Genomic DNA, 27,862 nt, shown 5'->3' with positions numbered 1-27,862 from the left:
AATGATTAGGATTTCCGAGTTGGGCAAGCTGAAAAAACATAAAAACAAACGTGTCGCGTTCGCAAATGGTGCAGGGAAACCTATAAGTGATTTAAAAAAAATTGGTACGCGATTGGGAGATCGTCAAAGAAATTGTATTTGACCTGGCTACCACCATCTAACATTTTGATAAAGTAATTTTTTTTTTGTCATTTATTAAATTGAAAAAATACTTAAGAACCTTAGCCCTCGTCTGAATTCCTGGAGCTTTGGAAGAACAGCAGTTTTTTTCAGTGTGGCCTCTGTCACTCAAAGGAGTATCAGGCACATATTATATCGAGCTGTGCAGATGTGAGTGATGGTGAAGGGAGGCTTGGGCCTCGGGACGACAGGTGCATTTCAATAAGGCGGCGTTTGTCTGCGTGCTGCCGCTAGAGGGGGCTATGGGACAGAGAGTGGAGCATCCTCTCCACAGTCTCGCACAGTCATACGTTCTAATACCCGTGGACAGGGGGAGAGGGCACGTCCTGCCCAGAAAAGCACACCTGGCAGGAGCTGTACCCAGCCGTGCACTGTGAAAGGATGCCTGGATCCCAGAGGGAGAGGCGGGACAGGTGCCTGCTGCTGTAACCCAAGAAGCACGCGCTGATGCGCAAATCATTTCACTCTCTGAAGAGACAGAGAGGATCAAACGGGCGTGTGGATATTTCATTTTTATTTCACATATTTTTTTAACTGCTGGAGTTTTGCTTGTTTTTTTTTCTTCTTGCTCGCTTACTGCTTCGAGGTGCGGACCCCTGGTGACTGGTCTTACCTTATTCATCCGGTTCGCGTTGAGCATTCAGATTACACCAGGGATGAAAACAATGGGCAAAAACTGCGTGCCGTGAATTTCAAAGCAGGAGTGAGAGGAGAAGGCAGGGGGAGCGGCAGCAGGAAGGTGCCGCGCTCCAGGGGGCACGCGCGGGGCAGAGGAGCAGCCCGCCCTGGCTGGCGCCTGTGCCATTTCCGCCTAGCTCCGTGCCAGGTACACACCAGCCTCACTCCAGGCGGCATCACCAACCCGGGGGACTCGGCATGGCGACCACCGGCAGCTTCACCGAGAAGTACCGGCTCTTCTTGGCACCTGGAAAGTAAGGATGCTACCAGATATCCCTCCCTGGGAGGGGGGGGGGGGGCTTGCCCATTCCATCCTTGGCACGCATGCTTGTCCATCAGCTCTCCCATCTTTTTCCTTTCCGTGCATTCCTGTCACTCGTTCCTTCCAGTGGGGGAAAGAGATATTTTTTCGTGTCACCTTTCGATAGAGAGGCCTGCTTACCACGTCCCCCGCCCCTCCCCCTTCTGACTCATATGTGTATATCATCACAATAGGTGGTACTATGGGAAACCCCTGCAGGGAAAAGGTCGTGAGGAGGGAATTGGGGAAGGGTACCACAGGGCGAAGAGCGGAAGCTTCCCTGCCCCCTCTCCTGCCCACCTGCAGCCTTGGGAGCCCACCGACAGGGCGAGAGGGGGTGCTGGTGCATCGCAGTTACTCGCTGCACACCCGCCCCCTCTTCCCTGGCTGCGGTGCTTTAGGTCAGCGCTGCTGCATGCCATCCTTTTCATCCCCCCTCACCTCCCCCGTCTACACTTCTGGAAGCCTATACTACGAATGTTTAGTAACCCCGAGGGGGTAGACGGCCCACCGGTCTATAAACGGAGAATTGCGTTGTGTGTTGACACTACACAGAAAAGACCCCTCCCCAATTTGCATGTCATGAGAGTTGTAATAATGCAACGCAACTCCACCATGGAGCCAGAGAACGGAGGACTGGCGTGCCCCCTCCTCTCATTGCTCTGAAGAGCCCGTGTCACCTGTGATCTCCGAGGAGGGCTCTGAGAGGATGGAACTCGCGGTGTGGGGGAGGGGTGCTGTTGTGGGCATACCTTTGGAATGCATGCTCTGTGGCTGGCTCTCCTACGCATGCCTGGTGGCCGTTTGTGTATTGGGGTCCGGCTCCAGCCACTGTCTCTGTTAGAATAGATATTTCCCACTCTTTACTTCGTAGAACGCTGTGCTGGTCTGTTAAATTGTTAATTATGAGAACTGTCTTGAAAAAAATAACACTGTGCTGTGAAGAAATGTGTAGAACGTATGCACATAGAATGCATACGCTAACACGTGCATACATTCAGTGTTCAAGGTGAAATTGCGTGCATGCACGTATTATGCGATTCTCACCAATCAATCAACATAATTTTGCAGAAAACCTGTGCACTGATTTCCCCTGAGTGACAGTGTAAAGGGGTTTGAATCAGCCTCCCCCAACTTCTCTCGTTCGCTGCGTTGAATTTAGGAGGGGTATTGAGAAAAGAATGGCCTCCCTGTGGTAGCAAAACACTGGCCCCTGATTGCTTTATTGTCACTACCCACAGCGCAAAAGTGCGTTTCTATTTTATTAGCAGCATTAGTTCTTGCTGTTCAGTTTTTTTTTATATGTAAGTACTTACCGTTCTGATTCATGCTGCCCCGAATCTGCTCTGGAGGGAGGGGTGGCAGCCCAGTGGGTTCATGCGCTTGGTGCAGGGATCTGTGTAGAGTGCGCAGGGCACCTATACTTGATTTCACATATAGCTGTCTCAGCCTCTCACATTTATAATCTTTGTACATAGAGGCCATTTGCTTTGGTAATGGGGAAACTTGTTGTGTAAGGTCACATGTGCCATGCAACTGAGGTAGCAACACGTCACGTAATAAACCCGTATTCCGGGTTATTCACTCTTGTACAAAGTACCTTATATGGGCGTTTACCTTCTTTAAGCACTCTTAATTTTGAAAGGTGCATTTAATTAAGCATATGGAAAATAAGCAATTTGCCCAGGCTCACACAACGAGCCCCTGAAGTGCCTTTTGCCTCTGCAGTCCACCAGTAGCCAGTGACTGATCTTCACCCATAGACTTCCCTCTCATATCCTTAAGAATAGCACCCCTCCCCTTACACCTCCACTGCTGGAGTCAATGTTCGAACTCATTTACAGTACTGGTGCCGCCTCTTCCTTATACAAAGAGTGTTGGCCGCCTTAGGTTTACCAATGTGCTTTGTTACTCTTCCTTCCCTCACAGAGCTGTCACACCCTTGGAGGACTCCTCGCTCAAGGCATTTCTGCAATCCCTCCCTTTCATTGGACACTTTGCCTCAATTTTCTTCTAAAAGGTGTATACTCAATCACGAACTGCAAGACCCCCCCAACCCCCCATGGAAATAAAAGCAACCACGGGCATATAGTACCTTGTTAGGCCGCATCAGTGAATAGTAGCTCGAGGCCCTATTGAAGGGCAAGACTTTTGCTTTCAGCACTCTCCATGTTAACTCAGTGAGCAAAACAAAAATGAAAGGGAGAGCCACCCTGAATTTTCACCAGTGACTATGGTTATTTAAAGCGGTTCCGCCCCACGCTTTTGTTTTTTCTCTCTAAGTGACTTCTAGTGAGACCAATACGTCAAGTGAGGACATTGTCCTGTGCCCACTGTGTCACAGGGCTTAAACTGCCATTCACTGATTAGGCCATACAAAGCTGAAACAGTATTGTCTTTGCTTGTGTCCCCATCAGTGGCGGCCAGCATGGCTAATGGGTGGCAGGCGCGGGAGGGGGGGGCAGCGTTGTGATTGGTCTGAGCATCCTAGTTCGACGCTCAGCCAGGTAATGGGGGCCTGGGCATGTTCTCCATACAGGCTGTAATGCAGCCTGTATGAAGAAGAGGAAACGTGTGCATGACTGTTTTGGGCGGCCCGAGAGAGATGGCCAGACAGTTATGGGCACTTAGGAGTGAGCAAACGACTCCTCCCTTGCCATGCTCCGAAAGCAGAGCAGCACGCCAGCCCACAAAGTAGCAGGAAACATAAAATGATAATAACCCAAAGTTATCATTTTAGGTTTCCTTTCCTTTGCACTGCTTAAAAGCAGTGGGGCAACGCTCCTCCGCCATAGCAGAAGTAATTGCATTTATATAGCACTTACAACCCTTGACGAGGCATTGAAGCACTTTTCAGTGAGTAGCATGCTACTCCGGAACAGAAAAAGTATTAGTGGTGAGTTAGTATAAGGAAATATGAAATGTATTTGAGCGGTGGACATGTGAGTCTGTTATTTGGGTTGAAGAGGATAATGGAGGGATAAAAGAGGGAGTATTATAGCTTGGCAACTATACTTTTGGAGCAGAATTATTATTATTGATTTTGCATTTGGTTGGTCCCTGTTTGCACTACAACAGTGCAAAACAACAGTGGACTGCTATGGGGCCCAGATGCTGAACTTAACTCAAGCATTCCATCCATCACTTTTTGTTTTTTTCAGGGAGTCACCCTAAATCACGGGCATGCCAATCCGTGGGTCCCACAACTCGCTGTGCTACCTTCGGCTGAGGCTCAACAAGGCGGAAAGCTGTCTGAATCGCTTGGTTTTCTGCGCCAAATGCATGTGGCTTGGTGGTTCAGGATGAACTGTCCTTTTTGGGGCAGAACCGAGATTGCATTGCATGTGGTTGGTGCCTGTGTATTGCGACACAGTGAGCGAAAAAACGAAAGAGAGGATTGCAGCCCTTCACAATTATCAGTGGCTGAAACTAGTTCAAACATTCCAGCCATAATCTTTTCGTTTTTGTTCCCTTTTCTTAACTGACAGATCAAACACAATAGTTCATCGAGCAGAACAAAGTAAAAACTCATCATACAAATGTGTTTCCATTTCCTTCTCTATCACTTAATTCTATTTTGCAAAAGAAAAACTAATTTTTGTGCCAGTATGTCATTTTTAATTTCAATGTATCCAGTCCACATTGGCAATCTTCTCTCAGTTGAATGCTACATTTATGTAAAGCACTCTGACCTCTGAAAGGGGTTAGTTTCATACCTACCTGCCAAATTGAACAAAAACGGATGTATGACGTTACAACGCAGGCTATTACAACGCCTGCCTTTACAACGCGGTTTTTACATCGCAATCCATTACAACGCATAGCGCTTTGGGGTGCTGGATAGTGAATAGTTTAATTTACTATTCCAACTCCAGTCCCCGTGGACACTAGGGAAGGTGTTGGATAGTAAATTCAACTTATTCCCTATCCTAGAGCGCCCCCCAGCGCAATGCGTTGTAATGGATTGCGTTGTAATGACCGCGTTGTAATGATAGTGCGTTGTAAAAGTTTCGTTGTAAAGGTTGTTCACCAACAAAAACATCACCATGTGAGGAGGGGGCGGGTCATCGTGCTGAGAAGTACCTAACAAGCCCTTTCACCCCCACCCTGCCTCCAAACCCCCTCCTCCAAACAAACAAAAATGGTTACTGCGGCTGGTGCTGATGTCTTGGGATGTTGTCACACACCTTAATGGACTTCGGCAGTTCAAAGCAGAGGAAAAGGACCTGGAAAACCACTATTTTCTGTGGTTTTCAGCTCGTTTTTCCTGCCACCATTTGATATGGTCCTCCGCAGGAGACTGTTGGCGGGAGCCAATATCATATGTCACACGGTGGCACCATGGGAGTTGGCAGGTTTGTAGTTTGCACCATTTTAAACTACCAATCACTGTATTATTTTGTATCGCTTTAGACAACATTTAATTGCTTGATTTTGTTACCCAAAACGGCACCGACTGGCAGGAACAGAAATGGAGCAAAATGACAAGATTTTAATGCGCATTTAATTGGGTTAACCCCTTCTATGCTGCCGTCGGCCAATGACCGACGCGGCCCCGTTCGTTTTGCGGAAGTGCCGCACTGCCACAAAATCACGGCCGCAGTAAACGGGTTAAATAAGGTTCTATTTAATTTGTTTTTTTGTTTTTGTATGGCAGTGTAAATCAATTTTTGTGTTTTTCCTACATATGAGCATTGGATTTGCTGCTGGATTGCAACACTTACCACTGCAAGAACATCTGCAGCAAAGCTGATCAGTCTTCCGAGTTATACGGTGGTGATAAATAGCATCCTGCTGCACATTTCTTAGTTATTTATTTAGTTAGGTGTTTTATGATGTGACAGCATGTCATCTTGTGGCCACTTCACATAGTCCTATGGTTTTGTCTAGTAATGGTGAATGTCTTCTTCAAAATTAGGCCTAAACGGTCAAAGGATCAGTTCGCATGAGGTTAAACTAATGAATATCGCGGCCAAGAATATCCACATACAAAAATATTGCAGACAGAATATCGAGGGAAAAAATATCGACCAGTAGGTGTATATAGGGAAGTATTGATTTACTATTTCCAACTCCATATCTACATACTTTGAAGATATATATATGAATATATATCACCAAGGTACATATATGTGGATTTAGGTAAATCTATTCTTGTTTACCTTTCGTTATTTTGCAATCAATATTTTGTTCTCGATATGTGCATGCCTTCATACAAGGGATTCACTATTCAGCGTGCACATATTCCGGCTATGGGTTACATGACATCAAAATTGTGGTAGTTGGACGCAGAAGCGGCTGGCACGGTTTGCGGGGGGGCGTGGGCTGCATTAAAAATAAATAAATAACACTTACGTTGCCGCCGCCGGGTCCCGCGTCGTCTGTCTTGCTCACATTTGTCTGACTCCAGGTCGGAACAAGAAGCAGGCAGCCACGCTCCCACCCCTACGCCAATCACAGCACAATGCAGCGTTGTGATTGGTCTGAGCACCATGACACAGCGCTCAGCCTGGGGCTGGAGGGGTGGGCATGTTCTCCATGCAGACTGTAATGCAGCCTGCATGGAGAACAGAGAAGTGCGCATGACTGTTTTGGGCTGCCCAAGAGGGCCGACCAAACAGTCATTGTGCACAGGCGTGTTCTACTACTCCTCCCCTGCTCTGCAACCCCGCACCCTTACACACACTGCTGCAGCAGGAGGACAAAATGAAATGATAATAACATTCCGTTATTTTCATTTTATTTTTTCCTTTCTTTTGCTGCTTCCTGCAATGGGGCGACGCTCCTCCGCCTTAGTGGAGGAGTCACCACTGGTTGGAATGGTCCAATGTATTTGTACAGAAAGTATAGGGAAGCCCACACCTAATCTTGATAGCCAGAGAATACTTCCTTAAAGAGGCACGTCTTTAAGGTTTTCTTAAGGGCTGTGACAGGATTGGTTTCTCAGGTGTGGGTTCAAGACTTCCTGAGATATTGGCCCTGTTATCTGTGGTTCTTTCTGTTTCCTTTTTTGTTTGAATGGGAATTGGGAACCAGATTTGGATTTCCACACCTGAGGATGCAATCAGAGGAGTAATGGTTTACGGTTATCGACAGGAGTTTTAGACTATACCAAAAGAGACAGGAAGGCCCCCCGCTTCCACTGGGAATCAAACACCTGTAATAAAGAGGACACCTGCCTTTCTGACAGGAGCGTTTCATTCTCATTTCCAGCTTCAAAGAAGGAAACACTATCCTTTTTTAAAAGGACTCTCTCCCACACACTAACCTGAGGCATGCTTTATCAGTGAATCCGCACCCAGTGCAGCCAGTAGCCCTGTGTGGGTTCAAGCCCATTCTTGTGGAGAGATCACTTCGGTTTTACTAAAATGGAGTTTTTATGGGATCCTGGGAAAAGTTGAAAATAACTGTTGGTGATATTCTTCTTTGTTTACTATTCTAAGGGCACCCATAGCAGATGAAAAACACCAGGGATGTAATTGGAGCATATTTCTACTCCTACATCCATCTGTTCTAAATGTTTCAGCCTGGTATGAACTGCTCCATAGGTTACCTGGCTGTCATCAGGACTAGCTAGATCCCTGATTAATGCCTTAATCAATTTGGTTAGATTATTTTAACTTTACTCAGACGTGTGGAGCATACTCTCACTCCACGCACACATTCCACATGTTACCCTCCCAGGATTTCTGGATAGTTATGTTGCTAAATGCTTTGAAATGACTCTGCATGTACACATATAGAGCAAAAAGCGTATTTTAGCCCATAGGATTTTAGAGGTTGGCTGGAACACGCAGACCTCTGTACCTACTTTCTGGTTTACATAACATTCAGAAGTTATGGAACTGGAAAATAGGTACAGAGCCCGGGTGGAACCCTTATAGTAAATGTGACGCTGCCACCAACGTATATTTATAGCTCACATTTATCTTTGGTGCCATTTGACAAATCTGAACAAAACTTTCCCAAAAAAGCTCATCCACCTCAGCTCCTTCTTGGAAAGTTTTGTGTTGATCCATCAAGCAGGGGCCCAAAAGTGGCATTTCCCATGTTAATTCCAGTAGGAAAATTTGCCTTTGGTATAGAAAAAATGGCTGAAGGGAATTACACCAAATTTGGCAGTAAGTTAGATCTTTGTGCAGAAAGTTTTCTTTTTATGATTTGGCGTTAATACCTTCAGTCGTTTTGTAGAAATTAGCATTTAAAGAGGAGCGCAGGTTGGGCTTTAAGGGATTAAACAGTTAGGTATATCAGGGCCGTTTGTGTCCAGAATTTTGGTTGGCTGGGCACGACATGAACAATATTTTGTGGTAACTTTCACAGGTCTCAGGGCCATGGTCTTTGTATCCTGACAATTAATTTTAACAAGCATTAGCAATGCAATAGGTATCACATTGCTGTAGGTTTGAGCTATTGGCGTTGCTAACAATAACGCAATGCCAATAGCTCATACTTTCAGTAATGCAAAAGCTATTGCACTGCATGATGCCGCGATTACTTCAAAAGTAAAGAAATAGAAAAGCACATTTTTTTTCTATTTATTTACTTTTAAAGCAGGCGCGGCCCCCGTCATTTAGCTTAAGATGTTAAAAGCTAAAGCGCTGGTGCTGCATTGTAATAAAAGAAAATAAACAGAAAAAAATGAATGCAACCGCTTTCTGGCGCTGCAATGACAGAATAAATGCACGGCCACCATTATTTCAGCTGAGGCGTGCCGCGCTGGGTACATAAAACAAAATAAGCGTTGCAGGAGAGCATGTCCTGCCTGCAACAGCAGACAGGAGAAAGCCATTTAAGCAAATAGTGCTCCAGGCCTGTAATTAAAACGTACAGAGTAACAACACATGTAACAGGGGGTGTCCTCATGGAAGGTTACAAGAAGAGAAAAGGTGGTACTAAGGAGGGACTACTAAGCCTATTGACCAGTAAAGAGCCACCATTTAGAATGGACAGTGACAGGAGACAATTAAAAAGACAGCCGGAAACTTGGCAGAGCTTCCTGTCCATATCCTAAATACAGCATGTCTCAAGAGACAGCGTAAGCGCTGCCTAGGCGAGACCTAAAAAGCATATAAGGGGGTAGGGTGAGCATACCCTGAACTCCTAGGGACACGCAGGGCAGGGGTGTGCCCTTGATTGGCTTGCCACAAAATGAACAAGATGTTGTGGCAGCTATTACAGTGCTTGGGACTTGGCTCCCATTGAAATGTATTGTAATGAATGCCAGATTCTGAGGGTAACAAAAAGGAGCGCACATAAATTGTTGAAATAAATTGTATTCCCAATGTAAATATTTTGTTGGTGGGGTTTTACTCATTTTAGAAATTCTTGTGAGTTCTCGTGTGATTTTACCCAAAGAAAAATGCTGATGCTCTGCTGAGATTTTATGAACTATGTTTGAGAGAAAACTATTTTCTCTCATTGTTTTCTCATAGAGGTTATGGAAGGATCTTCGCAAGCTAAAATTTCACACTATCTTTCTAAGCCACGTGAGAAAAAAGTCTGGCATTATGAGTAAAACATGTTCTTCCAACAGCAGCAGCAGCTAGTTATGTGGTTGCCCAGTGTTCTGCAGCTTCCCACAATAATCTAATGAACAAATAGGGTGCTAGCTAACACCCTATATTTATGACAACAGTGTGGCACACCCAAACGCCATCTTGATGGAATCAACGTTGTAAAACAAATGAAGGGTTACATGTATAAAAATTGTAAATTGCGAATACCTAATTGTGAATTCCTGAGAATCGCAATTAGGTAATCACAATTTACAATGTATGAAACTTAAAGAGTTTCAGATAGCGATTCCTAGGGGTTCACATATCGCTCTACCTCATTAATATCAATGAGGTATATCGCAATTTGCGACCCCCTAGTAATTGAAAAAATCACAGGGATGGTGGCCTGATGAGGTCAGCAGACCACCATGTCCGTGATTGCTTTTAAATTGTCTGTGATTGATTTTTTTTGTAAAGCAGTCCTCAAAGAAAAATGAGATGCTTTACAAAAAGTAAAATGAAAAGTTTTCAAATCATTTTTTAAGAGTATGCAGTGGTCTATAGTACTGCCTGCTCTAAAAAAACACTGTACCAACAATTCACAAATGGGAAGGGGTCCCTTGGGTACCCCTTCCCATTTGCGAATGGGGTACAACCTACTTAAAGTAGGCGGTAAAATGCGAATGTTTTGCGACCGCGTTTCGGTCACAAAACATTCGTACATACCGATGCTATTCGGTATTAGGAAGGGATGCCCTAAACATGCCCCTTCCTAAAAGCGAATCTTAAACCCATTTTGCGATTCGGTAACAGGTAACTGAATCACAAAATAGGGTTTGGCGCATCTAAAAAACGCATTTCTGCATTTGCATCGAATCGGCCCGCTTGCGAAGGCAAAAATGTTTGATGCATGTGCCCCATCATTTCCTATAGAACAGTGGTTCCCAAACTTTTGACTCCTGAGGACCCCATAGAGTCACCACTGGAAGCCAGGGACCCCCAAGTAATTTGTACGATTTAAATTTGAAACATTAAAACAGTAATTCGGAAAAAAATAACACACATGTGCACACAAAACAAATACTCAAATTACTAATGATTTTAGTGGCATATTCACAAGCCCCTATCACCATGGGAACATCACTTTCTGAGACGTTCCCGTGGCGATACAGGCTTTGCCTTATTAACAAGGCAACGTTAAGCCACTTAACGTGGCTTAACGGTCCCTTGTAAATAAGACCCGCTTTGACACAATGCTTAGCGTGAAAGGGGTGGGCAGTGCGTGTTGTGGTGGGCGTTTCTCCTGCGACACCCATTGATTTTGACGCTGCCCCCTATTTACAAGAGCAGCGTAAATGGGAAGCAGCGCCAAAATTAAGGCCAGGGAAAACCTGGTCTTAACTTGGCGAAACTATGAGAAATGCTTCATTTCTCTTCGTTTTTGTAAAACGCCTTGGATTGTTTATGTTCAGGAAGGTGACCCTTCCTGCACATAAACAATCTTTAAAAAAAAAGGCATTTTGTAACTTCCATGTGTGATGCATTAAGCAGTACACATAGAAGTGACAAAATGACATTTCAAGATTGTTTATGTGCAGGAAGGGGGACCTTCCTGCACATAAACAATCTTCCCCTGTTAAATGCAGCGCCAGCACAGGGGAAACGCAGGGCTGCACCATATTCTTGTAAATAAGGTGCAGCCTTGCGTTTCTGAAGTAGTAGAGTGTGTTGTTAAGCCAAGGAGGCTGGTCTGGAGAAGCACAAACTCAAGGAGAGCTGGTCTGGAGAAGCACAAACTCAGGATTCAGAACATAACACAGTGGTTAGTATTGACTTTAACAATAAAAAATTATTTCCACCCAAAGAAACCTTTTTAGAAGCATCAGGATACTGAAAGACTGAAAAAAAACATGTCACTAACTTGTACCTTGCAGTTTGCAAGCAGCTGTTTGATGACAGTTTTTTAGTCACTGTGCTAGATTACGATTGTCACTTATGAACTGCACTGTAACAAAATAATCTCTCTGACAAAAGCAGTAACCCACTGACCGATGCATATCAAATACTGTTTTTTAAAATGCATTGTACACTTCTTTGCAGTAGGCATATTAACCCTCTGTGTTACATTAGTTCAGTCACAGCTGCCACTGGAAAAAACTCTCATGTCTCTCCAGCAGGGAAATTAATCACTGTTGTTATCTTGACACTTTTATTGTTCTTTGAAAACTGCTAATTAAACAAGATACTTTGCAGTGCTTTTAAAACTGCTGCCTGTGGACTCCCTGGGAATGTGTCAGGGACCCCTCGGGGTCCGCGGACCACAGTTTGGGAAACACTGCTATAGAGGATACTGCAGTAAATTAAGAAAAAAGGGGTTCCCTTTTGTCATAGAAATTATGGTTAGTGCTCTAGAAAGCTAAAATGAGGACATTTTTTCTATGAGTTCTCAAATATCTACCTCAACCATGTCAGAAAAACAATCTGGCATGCAGACTGAAATTTACTTTCAACACCAGCAGCAGTCTTTCGGTTAACTCCCTAGTGATCAATTGCAGCTTCACCACAAAATTCTACTGAACAACTAGAGTGCTAACATTCTGTATTTATGACAAAAGTGCGGCTCGCCTTAACATCATCTTGATGTAATCAAAGCTGTAAAACTGAAAGGAATCTTAAAGAGGGTATCACAGTAAATACACTAAATGAAAGAGTTCTTTTGTTGTAGAAATTATGGTTAGTGCTCTAGAAATCTGAAATGAGTACACATTTTCTGAGTTCTCAAATATCTACCTCAAGCATGTCAGTAAAACACTCTGACATGTAGACTGAAACATACTTTCCACACCAGCAGCAGACTGCCAGTTAACTCCCCAGTGACCAATCGCAGCGTCACCACAGAGTTCTACGGAACAACTAAATTGCTAACATTCTGTATTTATGATTAAAGGTGGCACGCCTGAACATCATCTTGATATAATCAAAGCTGTAATACAGAAAGGAATTTGCTACAGAGAGTACTGCATTAAATAAACAAAATGAGGAGGTTCTTTTTGTTTTAGAAATTATGGTTAGTGCTCTAGAAATCTAAAATGAGGGTACATTGTTTTATCAGTTTTCAAATATAATCTCCATCCATTTCAGTGATACATTCTGGCATGCATAGTGAAACATGTACTTCCAATACCAGCAGCAGTCTGTCACTTAACTACCCAGTAATCAACTGTTGTATCACCACAGACTTCAAATGAACAACACGAGCACTAACATTTTGAATTCAAAACAAAAGTGAGGTACTCCTTGTCACCATTTTGCTGGAGTAAGAGCTGCGGAATTTAAAGCCTTTCCTGAGTAGCCCGCTGAAGCAAATGAACACTGGGATGTTCATGTAGGTATAAAACCAGAGGGTTAAAAATGTGAGAGGGTGTATGGGTTTTTAGTAATTTGAGGTGCAATATATTTGTAAAGAGGCGAAAAATAGTTAAAAAGAAAATTGTCTGAAAAAGTACAGTATCCCCTTTCCATATCTGTTTACTCAGCTTAACCAGCTTCTCAGTAGTCAAAGAGCTCCCTTATTTTAATATAGTAACATTTCGTCCAAACCCTACATCCATCCACATCAGCACTTGGACTCAGTACTTAGGCTCCAGCAAAGCTCTCACCCAACCCATCAAACCTCTAGCCATCTGTAGAACAATTTTGACCCAGGGCTTAGCCTGTGGCCAGGGTCTGCAGCCACTCCTCCACAAGCAGCCAACCCCCAATATGTAAAGACTTTGTCCACAGGATTGAATCTTGCTAGGTGCAACCAAAGTTTCATCTTTCCGAGGTTGTCAAAATGAGTACAATCGAGTTGGGTGGCCACAGAGTTTTAGTAATAGGGTGAAGAGACCTCCTTTAGGGTGAATGCTGAGCTCTACAAATACACATTATATTGTTATGCCATGCCAGTTGGTGTGTTTCAGCCCTCAGTTTGATAACAGGCTTGCGGGTTGTTTGCAACTCATTTCATTTGAATTATATTAATGGGACCCAAAGAACAGAGCACCAGCCTCCTCTGGCAAAAAGGTCAAGCGACTTAGGGGGAAATAATGGGATACATGTACATACTTTTAGACTAGTGATTTCCAAATAGCTTTAAAAAAAACAATTGCTATTTCTTAATTGCAAATCTAAATGTATGGAATATTTCTTTTTTAAATTAACATTTCCTAATGGGTCACACATAGACATCCTCATGAATATTTATGAGATAGGTCTCACCTAGGAGTCACTGCCATCACAGGGATGGTGGTCTACTTGAGCACAAACTAAACCAGTAGTTCACCTCAATTATACTAAACTCATTTTGCTACTAGGTAGAGAGTTTGAGTTAACCCTATATACTGACTGTCAAAACATCTAGTAGTTTACTCCCTGGTGCCAAACCCAACAGCTCTTATGTACCAAGGTCTCTGCACTATATATCAGTTGCTGCTAAAAAGTAAAATACTATGCTAATGCATTAGTAAACATTTATAATGTGTCGTGCCTATTAAAATGCATGCTCAAGGAAGCACATAAAGGCTACTTACAGACATGCTGTGTTGGTTTTCTTCAGAAACACTATCCTTTTTTTGCCTTTTTCTAATGGAATAGTTTTGTAGATAGTGGCAATAAATAATAGTCTGTATTGTTATTGATAGCTCTTTCTGTAAACAAAAGCAACAAGTCATAGCATGTATTTTATGTATAGCTCTTTATCACACTTAAATCCCTTTAAATATTATATACCATTACATAAATGTCACTTTACCAACATGGGAAAGATGACAAGACAAATGTCCCCCACCAGGTTTCAGACTTTTCATCTGCAGACCGCTTCACCATTATTACAGTCTCTTTTATACCACCAAATGAAATATTTTGTAATACAATTTTTTACTTTTTTGAGTGTTTTTTAAAGTTGTATTAAGGTGTATTTGTTTGTACGCAATAGAGGTTGGTAGTTCTTCTTACACAATTCTTAATATTTGCACTGATGGTACGAATAACTTTGCACATTTCTTTGAATAATAGATTGCTGCTAGTTTCTAGAGCTTTTGGTGTCCTTTATCATTATTGGATATTTTGGTGGGACGATCTGTATTTATTATGTGAATACAATTGTAAATCATAATTTGATGTATGTATTTTGAGATTTTATGTGGACCTCCTCCGTAATATAAAGAAAGATAAACTTGAAACTTGACAGTGGCAATAAATAATAGTTTGTATTTTTATTGATAGCTCTTTCTGTAAACATCAGCAATAATTCATAGTATGTATTTTATTTGTAGCTCTTTAAATTATACTTAAATCCCTTTAATTAATATATACCATTACACAAATCACAAATGTCACTTTATCAACATTAGAAGGATGAAAAGACAAATCTGTCCCAACAGGATTTATACTCATCACCGGCAGACCGTTGACTGTTTCAGCATGGTGCTTTCATCTCGCTGTGACATCCAAATACTCTCTTCAGCTACTGACAATTAGAATAGCTGTAAACCAGATGACTAACTGTACAAATATAAATACAGTCTAGTAACGATTTGCTATTCTTACGTTGACCAATAATACCAGTCACTGGGATGTAGTTTCCATACCACACCTTTGACAAGGGCACAAGTCTTAAAAAAAAAGAGGGACGCTGACGTCACGACAGGAAGTGACGTCATGAAAGGTGGCTTGCACTATCAGACTCATTGCCTCCCCTCGCTCACCCCTTCGATGCGATTGCATCAGAGAAGCCAGCGCGTGAGCAGCGTTTTGAATGAGCTCCGATCTCGCCCCAGAGAGGCCAAAGAGTGAATGTGTGGCTCCATTTGCTCCAGTTATCGAGCTCCTGGTAAAATAAGTGTGGGGTACGCCGTCCACCCGTGTGGTACCCCGACTCGAGCCCTGCCTGTGACCCTGCCTCCATGCCCACTCACCCCACCACCATCATCGGCATCACAGTTCCCACACTTTTTTTTAATGCACTTCGTCCGCTGCCCCACACCCTTCAGAGTGGCCCCATTCTGCCCTTGGGCAATATACATCTGTGAGAAACGGAAGACTCAGGAGGACATCTTCACATTCTGTTGGGGCGGGGCATCATTTTACGTTACGCCATTGTGCCTTGCCACACCCTTCCTTCCAGTAGTAAATATGCACTGGTACAAAGCTACATCCCTGTTCGAGTCTGCTGAAATTCTTTGCTCTACTTTTCATTCTCAAATACTAATTGCCATGGCAACCATGATGTCTGACAGTCAGCACTTATCGCTACTACGATGTGATCTGTTCGTGGAGGAGAGAGACGAGAGCGCACCACAACAGACAGCATGGATGCATTCGGCGCCTCATCACTGTTCAACTCTGCTATGGTGGCCGAAGGGCCTGTTGATATCGACAACAATTTCCTATGCAGGATTTGGGAGGGTGGGAGGGTGTGCGTGTGTGTTGTTTGGGGTGGGGCGCAGGCGGGTTTCCACTGACTGGCTGAACCGAGAGCGGCCCAGAAAGCCGAGGCATTGGTAAACATTAATCAAAAGCAAGAAGGCTAGAAAATGCATTTTCCAGTTGCTAATAAATTGGAACTGTTCCCTTCAGTGTTCTTGAACGTTCACCTGACATCCTTAGACTGCCATGTTAGGCAGCCATTTTCTTTTTGCCACGGATTTGTCGAAATGTGTGGGTGATGGTGGTCGAAAGCCTGGTGATATCGGCAACATGTTTCTATGCAGAATTTGGTGTGTGGGAGGAGGGCTTGGAGTAATGGCTGGTTTTCACTGACTAGCTGAACGAGAAGAGGCCTAGGAAGTCAAGCATTAGTGAAAAATGAATCGAAAGCAAGAAGGCTTGAAATATATATATTTCAAGGTGTAAATAAAGTAGAGCTGATGTGTCAGCTTTTTTTAATGTTTTGTAACAGCTTTCATTTACATAAATTTATGTTTCGTATGTTTGTATAGAGGCAGCTGTCAGTGTTTTAAAGGTATTTCTTTCCTATCTGGTTGCATAGCGCGTGTGCTGCATTTTTATTCATTTAACTGTGTTACCACTGGGCCTTTCAACTCTAATTTCATTTAATGTTGTTTATATTTTAAACAAAAGTGAGAGGATGTGGCATAACAGCTACAGCGGCTGCTTAGAAGCTTGGGAACCGAGTGTGAATCTCGGCGTCAGCTCGACATCCAGTCATTCTGAGCAAATCACTTAGGGCCAGATGTAGGTCGCCCAATACCGGTCGGTAACGGCCGAAATTACCGAATTTCGGCCGTTACCGACCGGTATTGGGCTTTCCAGATGTAGGTGGCATTTTTTGTAGGATTCAGTATTTTACCGAATCGGTAATTTAAGGATTCGGTAAAATACCGAATTCTTAATATACCGATTCGGTAAATTACCGAATCCAGGATGTAGGGAGCACTTAAGTAGGTGCATTCCTCAGTTAAGGATTCGTTATTTACCACCAACTAGAAGTTGGTGGTAAATAATGAAAACCTTTGAAAAAGCATTTTTTTTGCTCTTCCAACAGTGCCATGTTGCAGACATACATGCCCTTAGGGCATGTATGTCTGCAACATGTGCACCCATACACAATTGAGGGGTGCAACAGGGTGTCAAAGTGACACCCTGCCACCCATCAATGTTTCCCCCTTTTACCGAATCGGTATTTACCGATTCGGTAATTGCCATTCATTCCTATGGGCCTCCAGGCCCATAGGAATGAACGGCAATTACCGAATCGGTAAATACCGATTCGGTAATTACCGAAACTTACCGATTCGGTAATTTTTACAGAAAAATTACCTACATCCCATTTACCTGTTCTTAAATACCGAATCGGTATGATTCGGTATTTAAGAGTAGGTAAACTGGGATTACCTACATCTGGCCCTTAAGGTCTCAGTTTCAACAAAAAATGTGTCCTTCTGTATGCAGCTAGTAAGACAACGTGATTTATATCTGTATTTCAAAGCAATACTTATATTAGTGTAAAAGGAACCAACAGCGTTATTGTGCTTATTTTAATGAAAGATGCATTTAAGTTTGCATTTGGTACAAAAATGAAACAGATTTAACTTTGGATATGGAAACATATGTGATAGCCAGAAAGAAACAGTGAGCCGTCTAATCATTATATAGTGCTAAAACGACCAAATGCAGTGACATGAATGAAACTTGACTAGACTGCTTAAAGGAGCGCTGAGACTTTCTTCCCTTACAGTTATTGGCCTCTCCACTAAAGACTTCTCTGATAAAAGAGACAGAAGAGCCAATTCCAGAACCCTCAAGTTTCGCAAGAAACTCACAGAGACCAAAAGTTTTCATCACATGATCTAGCCCTGTTTTTGCCTCTATAAAACTCGGGCCTACGAGTTCAAAATGAAGAGCGAAGACTAGGTCTAGATAAGCGCCTCATATGTGGACCTGGGAAACGTGAGCGCTCTGCACTGGCAATGGTGTATTCAGGGCACAAGTCCTATAAAAAGAATTGGGGGGACTGACCAAGTTAGGCAGTAAGAAAATGACATCATCACAAATGCCATCACAGTACATGCCATCACTACGTGTGACATTCCTTGTAGCATCACAGTAAGTGACATCACAAGAAATTACATCAGATACTAAGATCTCACACATATATTTATCAGGTTAATCATGAGTACATTTAAGTGCTTTATGATATTTAGCAAATGAGATTTGGAGTTGGGGTTGTACCATAAAAGCGGCGCAATCCTGACGCAAAATCTGGGCTTCAACAAATACATTTTTTTGAAACTCACTCTCTGTTATTTGGGGGGGGGGGGGATTGTTGTACCTCTATTTTGTTGCTACCTTCTTCGGGTTTGTTATTCATGATGTCGCAACACACATGGTGTGCATCTTATACAATGTTGTGAGCATAAATGCATCACTTAATTATGCAATAGTGCTCTGATATGTATATTACATTGATTTGCACACTTACATGATTTCTTTTGAATGGATAATGTGTATCTTATGTTAAGTGCTCTAACACTCTGCATTGGGATGAGTAGTGCTATAAAAGAAATAAAATAGTGCTATTTAAACTGTTATTTGTGTAAATACTGGGACAGACTAACCCATCTGACATTCTTACAGTGCATACACTTCTATACAGGGACTAAGCAAAGTAAAAAGCATGGATCTCTGAAGTACCTGTGAAGAGATAAGAAGCTGTGTGCTTTTGTTTCCTCTCCATTGCATTTGCATTTAAGTGTAAGCTTCCAGGACGCCTCCATTGCGATACTCGTTCAAAAGGAGGCCTGATGGCACCTTAACTTCTACCTTTATCTTTAGCACAGATGGAGGTGAAAAAAAAGCCCCCTTGCTGCCTGCACATTGTTGCTGGGAATGGTAAGCAGACAACATGCAGTAGCTGCTGAATGTGTCCCCGTGTCTTAAATTTACACTGGAACAAGTACAACAAATTTTTGTGGGGCCCAACTTCTTGGCAGGGTGGAAGGCGTCCACCCTGTGAATATAGTGGGTGAATGCTGTGTACCCGCGTGTAACCCCAACTCGTGCCCTGGGGGTATGCATGTGAACTGAGAGGGTTGAGGAGGCGGGGAAGAAACTACTGTTCGGCATTATGAGTTCTCAGCACACTGGTTTTGGGAAACATGAAACTTTTTGAAAGGACGTTGCAGCATTAGGCCTGATCTAGAATGGCAAGCAGGGAGCAAGCTTTAGAAGGATAGTAAGGAATAGATGGGGTAGGGTGGGAGTAGATAAGGGGGTGCTGGTGGTTCTGTATCCTAAGTCAGTGAATGTCTGAAGAAATTAAGGGGTCTGTCACCGTGTCCTCTCTGCAGCATCTTTCCCTGCAATTTATTTGCTTTCATTTCTGTGTGGCCCGGACACATTTTGTGAGTTCTCAAGTAAGGTTTTCAAGTTGGTGTATGACTAAGAGGATCTAGGGGTCCAGTGGGCAAAGGCTGGCTAAGGCATGAATCAATTTAAGTAGTTTGATACCGTCTATAATGCACCTTCCAACAAGCATTTTAAATGCAATCGGTCTCTCATTTGTTTGCGTTAGAACTATTGGCATAGCACCCAGCCCTTCTAGCATTGAAGTCTCCGCTAATGCGTGCACTGTAGGTTTAATTGCAGAGTTGAAAATGCAGTATTGTGTAAATGGTGTTCATTATGCAGTAAAAAGAAGATTCTGAAATCTTCCAAAGGGTTGAATGTCTCTAAAAATAAATAAATAAACTAAAATGTTGAACGTTTAACTGAAGCAATCAATAAATCATCCTAAAATTATCATGAACCAGTCTTTTTAATTAGAAGAATGTGGTGCTAGTCAAGTAATTTGACTGTAATTTTCAAACAATCCTAAAACCATCTTACTTGTGAAGTAATCAGGGAATCAGTTTCAAGTCATCCTCAAATCATCAGGAACAGTCACACCTTGTGAAGTCATCAGATAATCATTTTCAAGTCATCCTGAAATCATCAGGGTTAATCACATCTTGTGAAGTCATCAGATACTCATTTTCAAGTCATCTTCAAATCATCGAGCTCAAGTTTCTAAACTCTGCTGATGACTTTCAGAGCTTGATGACGTCTGATTACATGAAAATGACTTCTAGAGTAGTTGGATGATCATCCGATGAGTCTGGGATGGCTTCTAAGTAATCCTGTTTGACCTGGGTTTGCAGTGTCCTAAGAAGATTCGCTTCACATCTTAGAATGCCATATCAGGCAGCCATTTTCTTTTTGCCACAGATTTGTCGGAATGTGGTGTTGGCAAGTTGAGTTGTCATCATGTGTTGTTGGCAAGTTATGTTGGAATCAGGGCCGGCCTCTAGTTAGACCCGGATGATTTCAAATGTATTACCCTTACCCCCACCTTGCCTGCATTTTTTTCAACAACTTGCTAAAAAAGATAAACAAAGTGCAAATAATTAACTGCATTGACTTTTCAAATACATGTTTTCTTTGCATCCCGGTACTTGCACAATTTTGCAAATATTATTTGATCAGAAAGATATAACTTTTTTTACATTAGAAAACAATACTTAGGGGGTAGGGTTCGGCTGCACCAGACTGAGACCTTCACTGCCTGGCTCAGCAGCTGTCCTGTCCAATCTCATGCACCCCCATCCCCACCGCCGCTAGGTAAAATGTGACAACAGGGCTTGTTTTGTGGGCCTTTCCTACTAGTTACTCAGGCTCTAGTTGATTAAACAAACGTCCCCACTCCTCCCTCACCTGAATCACCCCTAACGCCCCTCCTTAATCCAGCATCACATTCAAGGAGGTGTAAAGGAAATGGGAGGGGGAGAGAGTGCTAAACAGGGGCACCTGCAGCACGATAAAGAAAAAAAGAGAATGATTAATTGCAGTGTGGGCTGAATCACTGGAGCAGGCCAGGAGATTGCTTCCTGCACCAGGGTACAAGTCTTATAAAAAGAAGTGGGGGGACTGACCAAGTAAGACAATATGCGAATGACCTCATGACGTCGCGACATATGCGCTATAAAAGAAATAAAATAGTGCTATTTAAATTATTTGTGTAAATACTGGGAAAGACTAACCCATCTGACAACCTTACGGTGTCTGCACTTATATACAGAGACAGAACAAAGGCAAAAGCAGGCCTCTCTTAAGTACCTGTGATGAGAAGGCAAGCTGCGTGCCTTTGTTTCCCTCTATGGCATTTACATTTAAATGTAAGGTTCCAGACGGCCCCCAGTCAGCATATATAAACAAAAGAAGGTTTGATGGCCCCTTAAATTCGGCCCAGGTGGAGGTGAAAAATGGCTCCCTCGCTGCCTGCCCTGTCCGTGGCCCAGCTCACCCAACCTAAAAGCTGGCCCTGGTTGGAACCTAGGAAAAAGCATGGCACGCCAGTCCATACTGCATTAGTTCTTCTGCTGCAAACATACGTAAATGCGCTGTGTTTGGAACTGGAACAAGGAGCATAAGACCTTTTCCTGCTGCAGTGCTTACCTTATATTTTACCTCTATGTTTGCGATGTGACCATTTGACATTTCTAGAACAATGAAGCAATTAACCTGTTTAATATTTTAATTATATTAATTTATACTACCAAAAAGCATCTACTTAAAACTAGGATGGGGCATTGTTTTGGCTTGGTTTGTAGAACAGTCTCCAAATCCCCAAGAGCATACTGCAGTAACTCTCTGAGGCGGCCACAGGGTTGACTCCAGGAGGGTTGTACTAAGATACAAAATTGGCCCGGGCACCAAAATAAAAGTGGCCCCCGGTAGTGAATTAGATAGCTATAAAAGTGTCCCATGTTTGTAAAGCGGACAGTTTTGAGTATGTAAAGACATGCTGTATAAATGTTTTGCAAGGCACGGAAGATAACATGGATTTGAGCTTGTTGCAGGCAATGGTTTGTGGTAATATCAGAAAATCAACAGTAAAATCAGGCCCACCAGACCATAAAACATGCTACAAACCGCCAGAAACTGCAACATGCTGACCAGTCAGTACAGCCCATCAGGTACTGCCTGGTTGCCCTTTAAGCCAGTCCAACTCAAGACTTGGGGGTGTCCGGAGTGTAGGTATAGATAGTGTCGCAGGTGCAGTAATACCAGGACCCTGGGATCTCTCTGCACCCCAATTGTGGCTGTATTTCACCAATTCAATAGAGTGGTAGGAGGCCTATTTTCCGCGCTTGCATTAAGATTCCTAAAAAAAAAAGCAAACACAAGGAGATGATGGACGGAGCGCTGAAACTTTTCAAACACTCTCCTCCAGTCACAGATCTGGGTTGAATCCATCATCAATCGTTAGCTCACATCGCCCCCCCAGTTCAGACACAGCTATATAGACATCAGTCTTGACCAATGTTTCATCTAATTTGTTTCCTCTCTGTGGGGCAGTGTAAGATCTCTGGGCACTACAGCCAAGTCTATGTGCACCAAGCAACTGATCATGCATGCAAGTGCAGCGCTCAGCTAAATAAATCTGTGGCAATCACCACTCCATACGTTTGCTTACAACAACAGTGAAAACAGCTGCATTTAGCACATACATCTCATAAGGGTTTGCGACAGTTTTGCAATGTAGCCACACAGTCATAACATAAATTGTTTACTCTAGTGGCACTTACACATGTTTAGTAAAAAAACAGGACTCAGATGTTTGTATGATTATTAGATTTTCCTGAAGGTAAAGTGTCATGGTGACAGTGACCTAAAAAGGGTAGAGCTGGGTAATGCGGCCCCAGAATATGGGGCTTTGAGTGGTGATATTAGCTTCAGCAGCTTGCAATGAGAAAACATCTCCCTAAGTGACCCTAAGGGCAAACAAGTCATAAGGGACTAATGAATTGTCTTACATGGAAGAGCATGAGCCTCTTCTCCGTGAAGTTGAGGATCATCAGGGTGATCATGGCCAGGTAGGAGTACAGGCTCTTGGCATGACGTTGTTTATTTTTTTTCCAATTTACTTTCTCCTCTAGCCTTGCTCCCTCCGAGTGTAGTCCACTTACACCGCCAAGCCACCTCTCCCACGCTGTCCTCCTTCATGGAATACAGGACCTCCACGGGTCCTAGGTCTGTGTTTCTTGAACTGCAGACTATCCATGTTCTTAAAAATCTGTTCAATAACACCATCAGTGTCCCCTATCTCCTAGACAGACCAGCTTAACCACTTTCTTCCATGACGTTGATGTCTGCTGAGCAACGACGAAGCAGGGACCACAGGTGAAAGCATTGTCTCATCACACTGAGTCCTAGCTAGGGCACATCATATTTTTTAATTGTCTAAACATTTTGAGAACTGCTTGATTTGGGTGTCAAAGTCAGGTTTAAAAGTGTACTGGCCTCAGACTGTGGCATTACTGAAAGCTCCTGCTGGTAATCCTTGGACCTAAAAATTGGGTGTCTGCATAAGGCGTCTCTATATGCAACTTGATTGTGGGTTGAAATCCTACAAGAAAACGAGTAGGGTAAAAAAGGCTATGCAGTATGTAGCTAGTCATGAGAAGTGTGTCATTTTATACCCGACATTACAGTGGATGAATTTGTTGTGTTTCAGTACTCACTATCTCATTAGGGTTGGTTGTTAAATATGAATACAAAGAAAGTGATATGCTAGCTCCCAACTACAAAAACTACAATGCTAATTATGTCACTTTTAATTCAGTCTGCCAAATAACATAGAGATGAAATTGTGTTGCACTGGTTACATACACACACATTTATTTTTTCCTGTGAGCAGGCCGGATCAAAGTAGACCGAAAAATGCATTAATACAGACCAGCCTAATCATCATATGTCAGTTCTGACTCCTCCTGCCAGCACTTGGTATGCTGGGATATTTTTTTTTAAAGGCTGACATTTATGCATGCATGCAAGCTCAGGTTGTAAGGAGGTATTTATAATGGGCCATGATGGAGAGCTCTGGAGTTGAGGCTGATGGAAGTGTGAAATTAGCAGAATATCTTTCAGTGGCTCAGACTGGTGTTCAGGCTTCAACAAACCACAGTTGAAGTAACTTTTCTTTTTGCCATGCGCATTTTCGCGATTATCCACTTTTTTCATCCCACTTTAAGCCGTTGTGACAAGTTTGATTTCTCTTTTCACTGGCAGCATGGTGGAGACATTATAAAATAGACTGGGGAGCAGCCCATCTCTGCAATGGAAGCAGGCCCGGCTCCAGGAATGTAAATCGTGCGACAAGCATCACGTTAGTTAGACTATGATAGTTCTCTTCAAGATGCGAAAAAGTGTTCTTTTTACATGCTAAAGATTTTCACATAAGCAGATCAGTTTATTTGAAAAGTATTTATTAAAAGTGGGAGTTTTTAAACATGAACTGAGAAACAATCCTGCCCCAGCTCTGATGACAATGCTATAAGTGAACAAAGAGGCAAGTCATTTGTCATGCATGCAGTATAGGTAGCCTAGCTTTTTATTAAAGATTGAGCAACCTTTATAGGTGAAATACATTTTTTTTAAGGATTGCACATTCTGAACTCCAGTAATAGAGCTGGTCTCATATGTGATAACAAACAAAAAAGATGCTCAGCGAAATAATGTATTTGCCTAGGATCACACAAGTCGCTCAAGCAAGAATTAATACCAGATTTTCCAGTTCCATGATTTGCAATTCAGCTACTAGAAAGGTATTTCTTTCTGCCATCAAAGGATAATGCTTTGTGCTTAAATTGATTGTGCTTAATTCCTAAAGGGTGTGATTAGATGTTGATGACAGGCATAATCCACAGTTTATTTTGCACAGTTTTACATAACACGACCTTGGACAGTTTTACCCAGTGCTTTACAACAGATACTGTATATTATTTTTGTCAGCACCACTGCCAACAATAGAGACATTCCTGGATCAGGCTATGGACGCCTCTTCTACTGCTGAATCCTTGCAAGCCCCCTGGCCCCTGAAAGTAATAAAGCAAAAAGCATGTGTGTCAGATTCCTGCTCCAAGCTCCATGGCACACTGTGGCAAAACCGTGCAGCCTAGAGAAAGACTCTCAGAGTCATTTTACCTGCATTCTGCTCATACACTCGGCCTTTAACGCCTCGCATTCCACATTCCAAGAAAGTGACAATCCTGTCTCTTGCAAGGAACAGTGAAGTGCACGCTTTGGGAGAGTGTGTGCGTGCTGGGAGCAGGTAGTGGGTGTGCCGGCGCAATCACGCACGCTACAGGGAACAGTGGTCTTGACCCTGTGCCTCATGGGAACAGTCTGGCCCGAACTGCCAAGTCATGTCTTCCCTGGACCGGAAACAAGCATCCTGGGACCAGTTACGGTGTAACACCCCCCCCCCCCCCATCAGCCATGCTAGCTTGAATCCAGTGGAAAAGTGAGCAAGGGACCTACATCTGGGCATACCCTGACGACTTAGAGCGAACAAAGCAAACACAAGGAAATGATGGACGGAGTGCTGAACCTTTTCAAACACTCACCCCCAGTCACAGTTCTGGGTGGAATTCATCATTGTTCTTTAGCTCACTTCGCCACCCCAGTTCAGGCACAGCTATATGCAAATCAGTCTTGACCCTGTGCCTCATGGAACAGTCTAGCCCGAACTGCCAAACCATGTCTTCCCTGGACCGAAAACAAGCATCCTGGGACCGGTTTCGGGGTAACACCCCTCATCAGCCAGGCTAGCTTAAATTCAGTGGCAAAGTAAGCAAGGGACCTACGTCGGGGCATACCCTGCTGATTTAGGGCAAAAAAGCAAACACAAGGACATGATGGGCGGAGTGCTGAAACTTTTCAAACACTCACTCCCAGTCAGCGATCTGGGTTGAATCAATCATCATTCTTTAGCTCACTTGGCCACCCCATTTCAGACACAGCTATATGCAAACCAGTCTTGACCCTGTGCCCCATGGGAACAGTCTGCATTAAGATTCCTAGGACCCTAGATAGGTTTCCTAGAAAAAGCATTAGGCCACAGGCACCTGCATCATTGTGTTACTATCGAACTCGAGAATGCCATGCACAAGTCACATATACAAGCAAATACATACTGGCAAATACATGGCCAGTAGCCCTTCTGCATATATAAAAATATCCCTGCGCTATTCACTTCTTAACTAATAATGGTATGACTACAGGAATGACAAAAAATCCTGCAGTGTTTATTTTGACCTCAAACATGCCCCTATTTGTTTAAGGATTGTTTTTTGAGTTGGTGAGATGGGACACCAATAACTGATACAATGGACACAAGTGATAAAAAACAGGTCTCAACATCTACTTCTAAAGGTTTGGGAGAGTGGACCGACCTAATATTCAGTATCAAAAGGTTGGTTGTCTTTACTCTGCTGTCAGACCCCTTCAATTCAAAAAGTGGAATCCTGGACCTCATGGGCAGGCCCATAACCCCTTGCAAAGTGAGAGTTGAAGATAATAGTTAACAAGGGCCTGAAAACTTACCTTTTGGCCCTTGCCATATGAACCATCTTCCATTAATCACTGGAAAATGTGTATGTACATTCCCTGTCCCTTTCATCATCCTCCTTGCCAACTCTAGGGTGAGCAACACCTTCCACGTTCCTACAGACACTTTGGGTCCCAATAGGATCTCAGGCGGATCGCCACCGCCCGCATGGCGGTGGCGATCCGCCCAAGATCGGAACTCGCCCGCCACCCATCTCCCCCCCCCGCCATATTACTATGGTGGGAGGACCACGCCGGACGGAAAGACCTTCCACCGCTTTTCCTCCCGGTCGACAAGTCAATCGGGCAGAAAAGAGTTGAATATGGTGGTGTTGTCTGTTAGACACCGCCAGCCATATTACTATGGGGGCGGAAACATGCCTTTCCGCAGCGACATTGCCGCCATGGAAAGGCATGCGGTAATTGCTTGCGGAGGCCCTTTGTAGGCCCCCAGGGACTCTGGGAGGCGGGGGTGCACATGGAGGGGTACCTATGGTACCCCCCTGCAGTTCCATGCACAACATGGCAGGCACCACTGCGGGCCTGTGATTCTGGGCAAGTCACCTAATATCTCTCCATGCCTACACACTCTACATATATGAGCACAATATTATTTTACACAAGGTCAGATCCATTTTTCTTTTCTTAGGCAGGGAAGATTAAGTGATTTGCCCAGAATCACAGGATGTTATGCCGAGACTGGGACTTAAGCCTGGTTCCCTAGTATCAAATTTGGCAATTTTGGGTTTTATGCTACATCTCCTCCCTTTTTCTAGTCATAGACCTTTATGTGATAACGTAATGCATCATGGGTGTTGTGATGTTGCTATGCTTCCATTGATCTAATTAGGCAAAAACTAGGGTCACTGGAATAATGGATTTTGTACATTTGCCACATAATCCATAATCTGTTCCAAAATCTGCAGAATTTGATCAAAACTAAAATGTATTTCTAGGTCAAACAGATCAAACGTTACTAAAAACTCAGCGAGAAGCATTGTCGCATAGTGGCAGGTCATGTGCAAAGGTTGATTAGTCACTTTTCTGTTGATCATTGCTGTATTTGGATGGTAAAATGGCACTCATGAAGAAAAACTTTGTCTAGACACTGTTAAAATGTGTAGAAATTACAAAGTAATGATCACAAAATGTGCTGCATTACCCTGAATATTTTGTCTTTTCTTGCCCCATAATTTAGTCAACCCTTCCGCATAATTTCCCCTCCTGTGCTCAATTATTTTAGTGGCCCTGACTAACAAAACCTGGGGGCCTATAT

At 43.2% G+C, this 27,862-nt stretch overlaps 1 protein-coding gene across 1 annotated transcript in view; it reads left to right on the top strand.

Moving 5' to 3' along the window:
- Positions 1 to 530: 530 nt before the first annotated feature.
- GPRIN3 (GPRIN family member 3) overlaps positions 531 to 27,862 on the top strand; it is a 521,116-nt gene continuing 493,784 nt past the window's right edge. Inside the window, exon 1 of the mRNA XM_078676116.1 lies at positions 531 to 1,112. The gene's annotated coding sequence lies outside the window, so the exon portion shown is untranslated. The remainder of the gene's footprint in view (positions 1,113 to 27,862) is intronic.

The sequence above is a fragment of the Lissotriton helveticus genome, chromosome 2_1, assembly GCF_964261635.1.
Source record: "Lissotriton helveticus chromosome 2_1, aLisHel1.1, whole genome shotgun sequence".
Lineage (NCBI taxonomy): Eukaryota > Metazoa > Chordata > Amphibia > Caudata > Salamandridae > Lissotriton > Lissotriton helveticus.
This window is presented reverse-complemented; position numbering and strand designations above follow the sequence as displayed.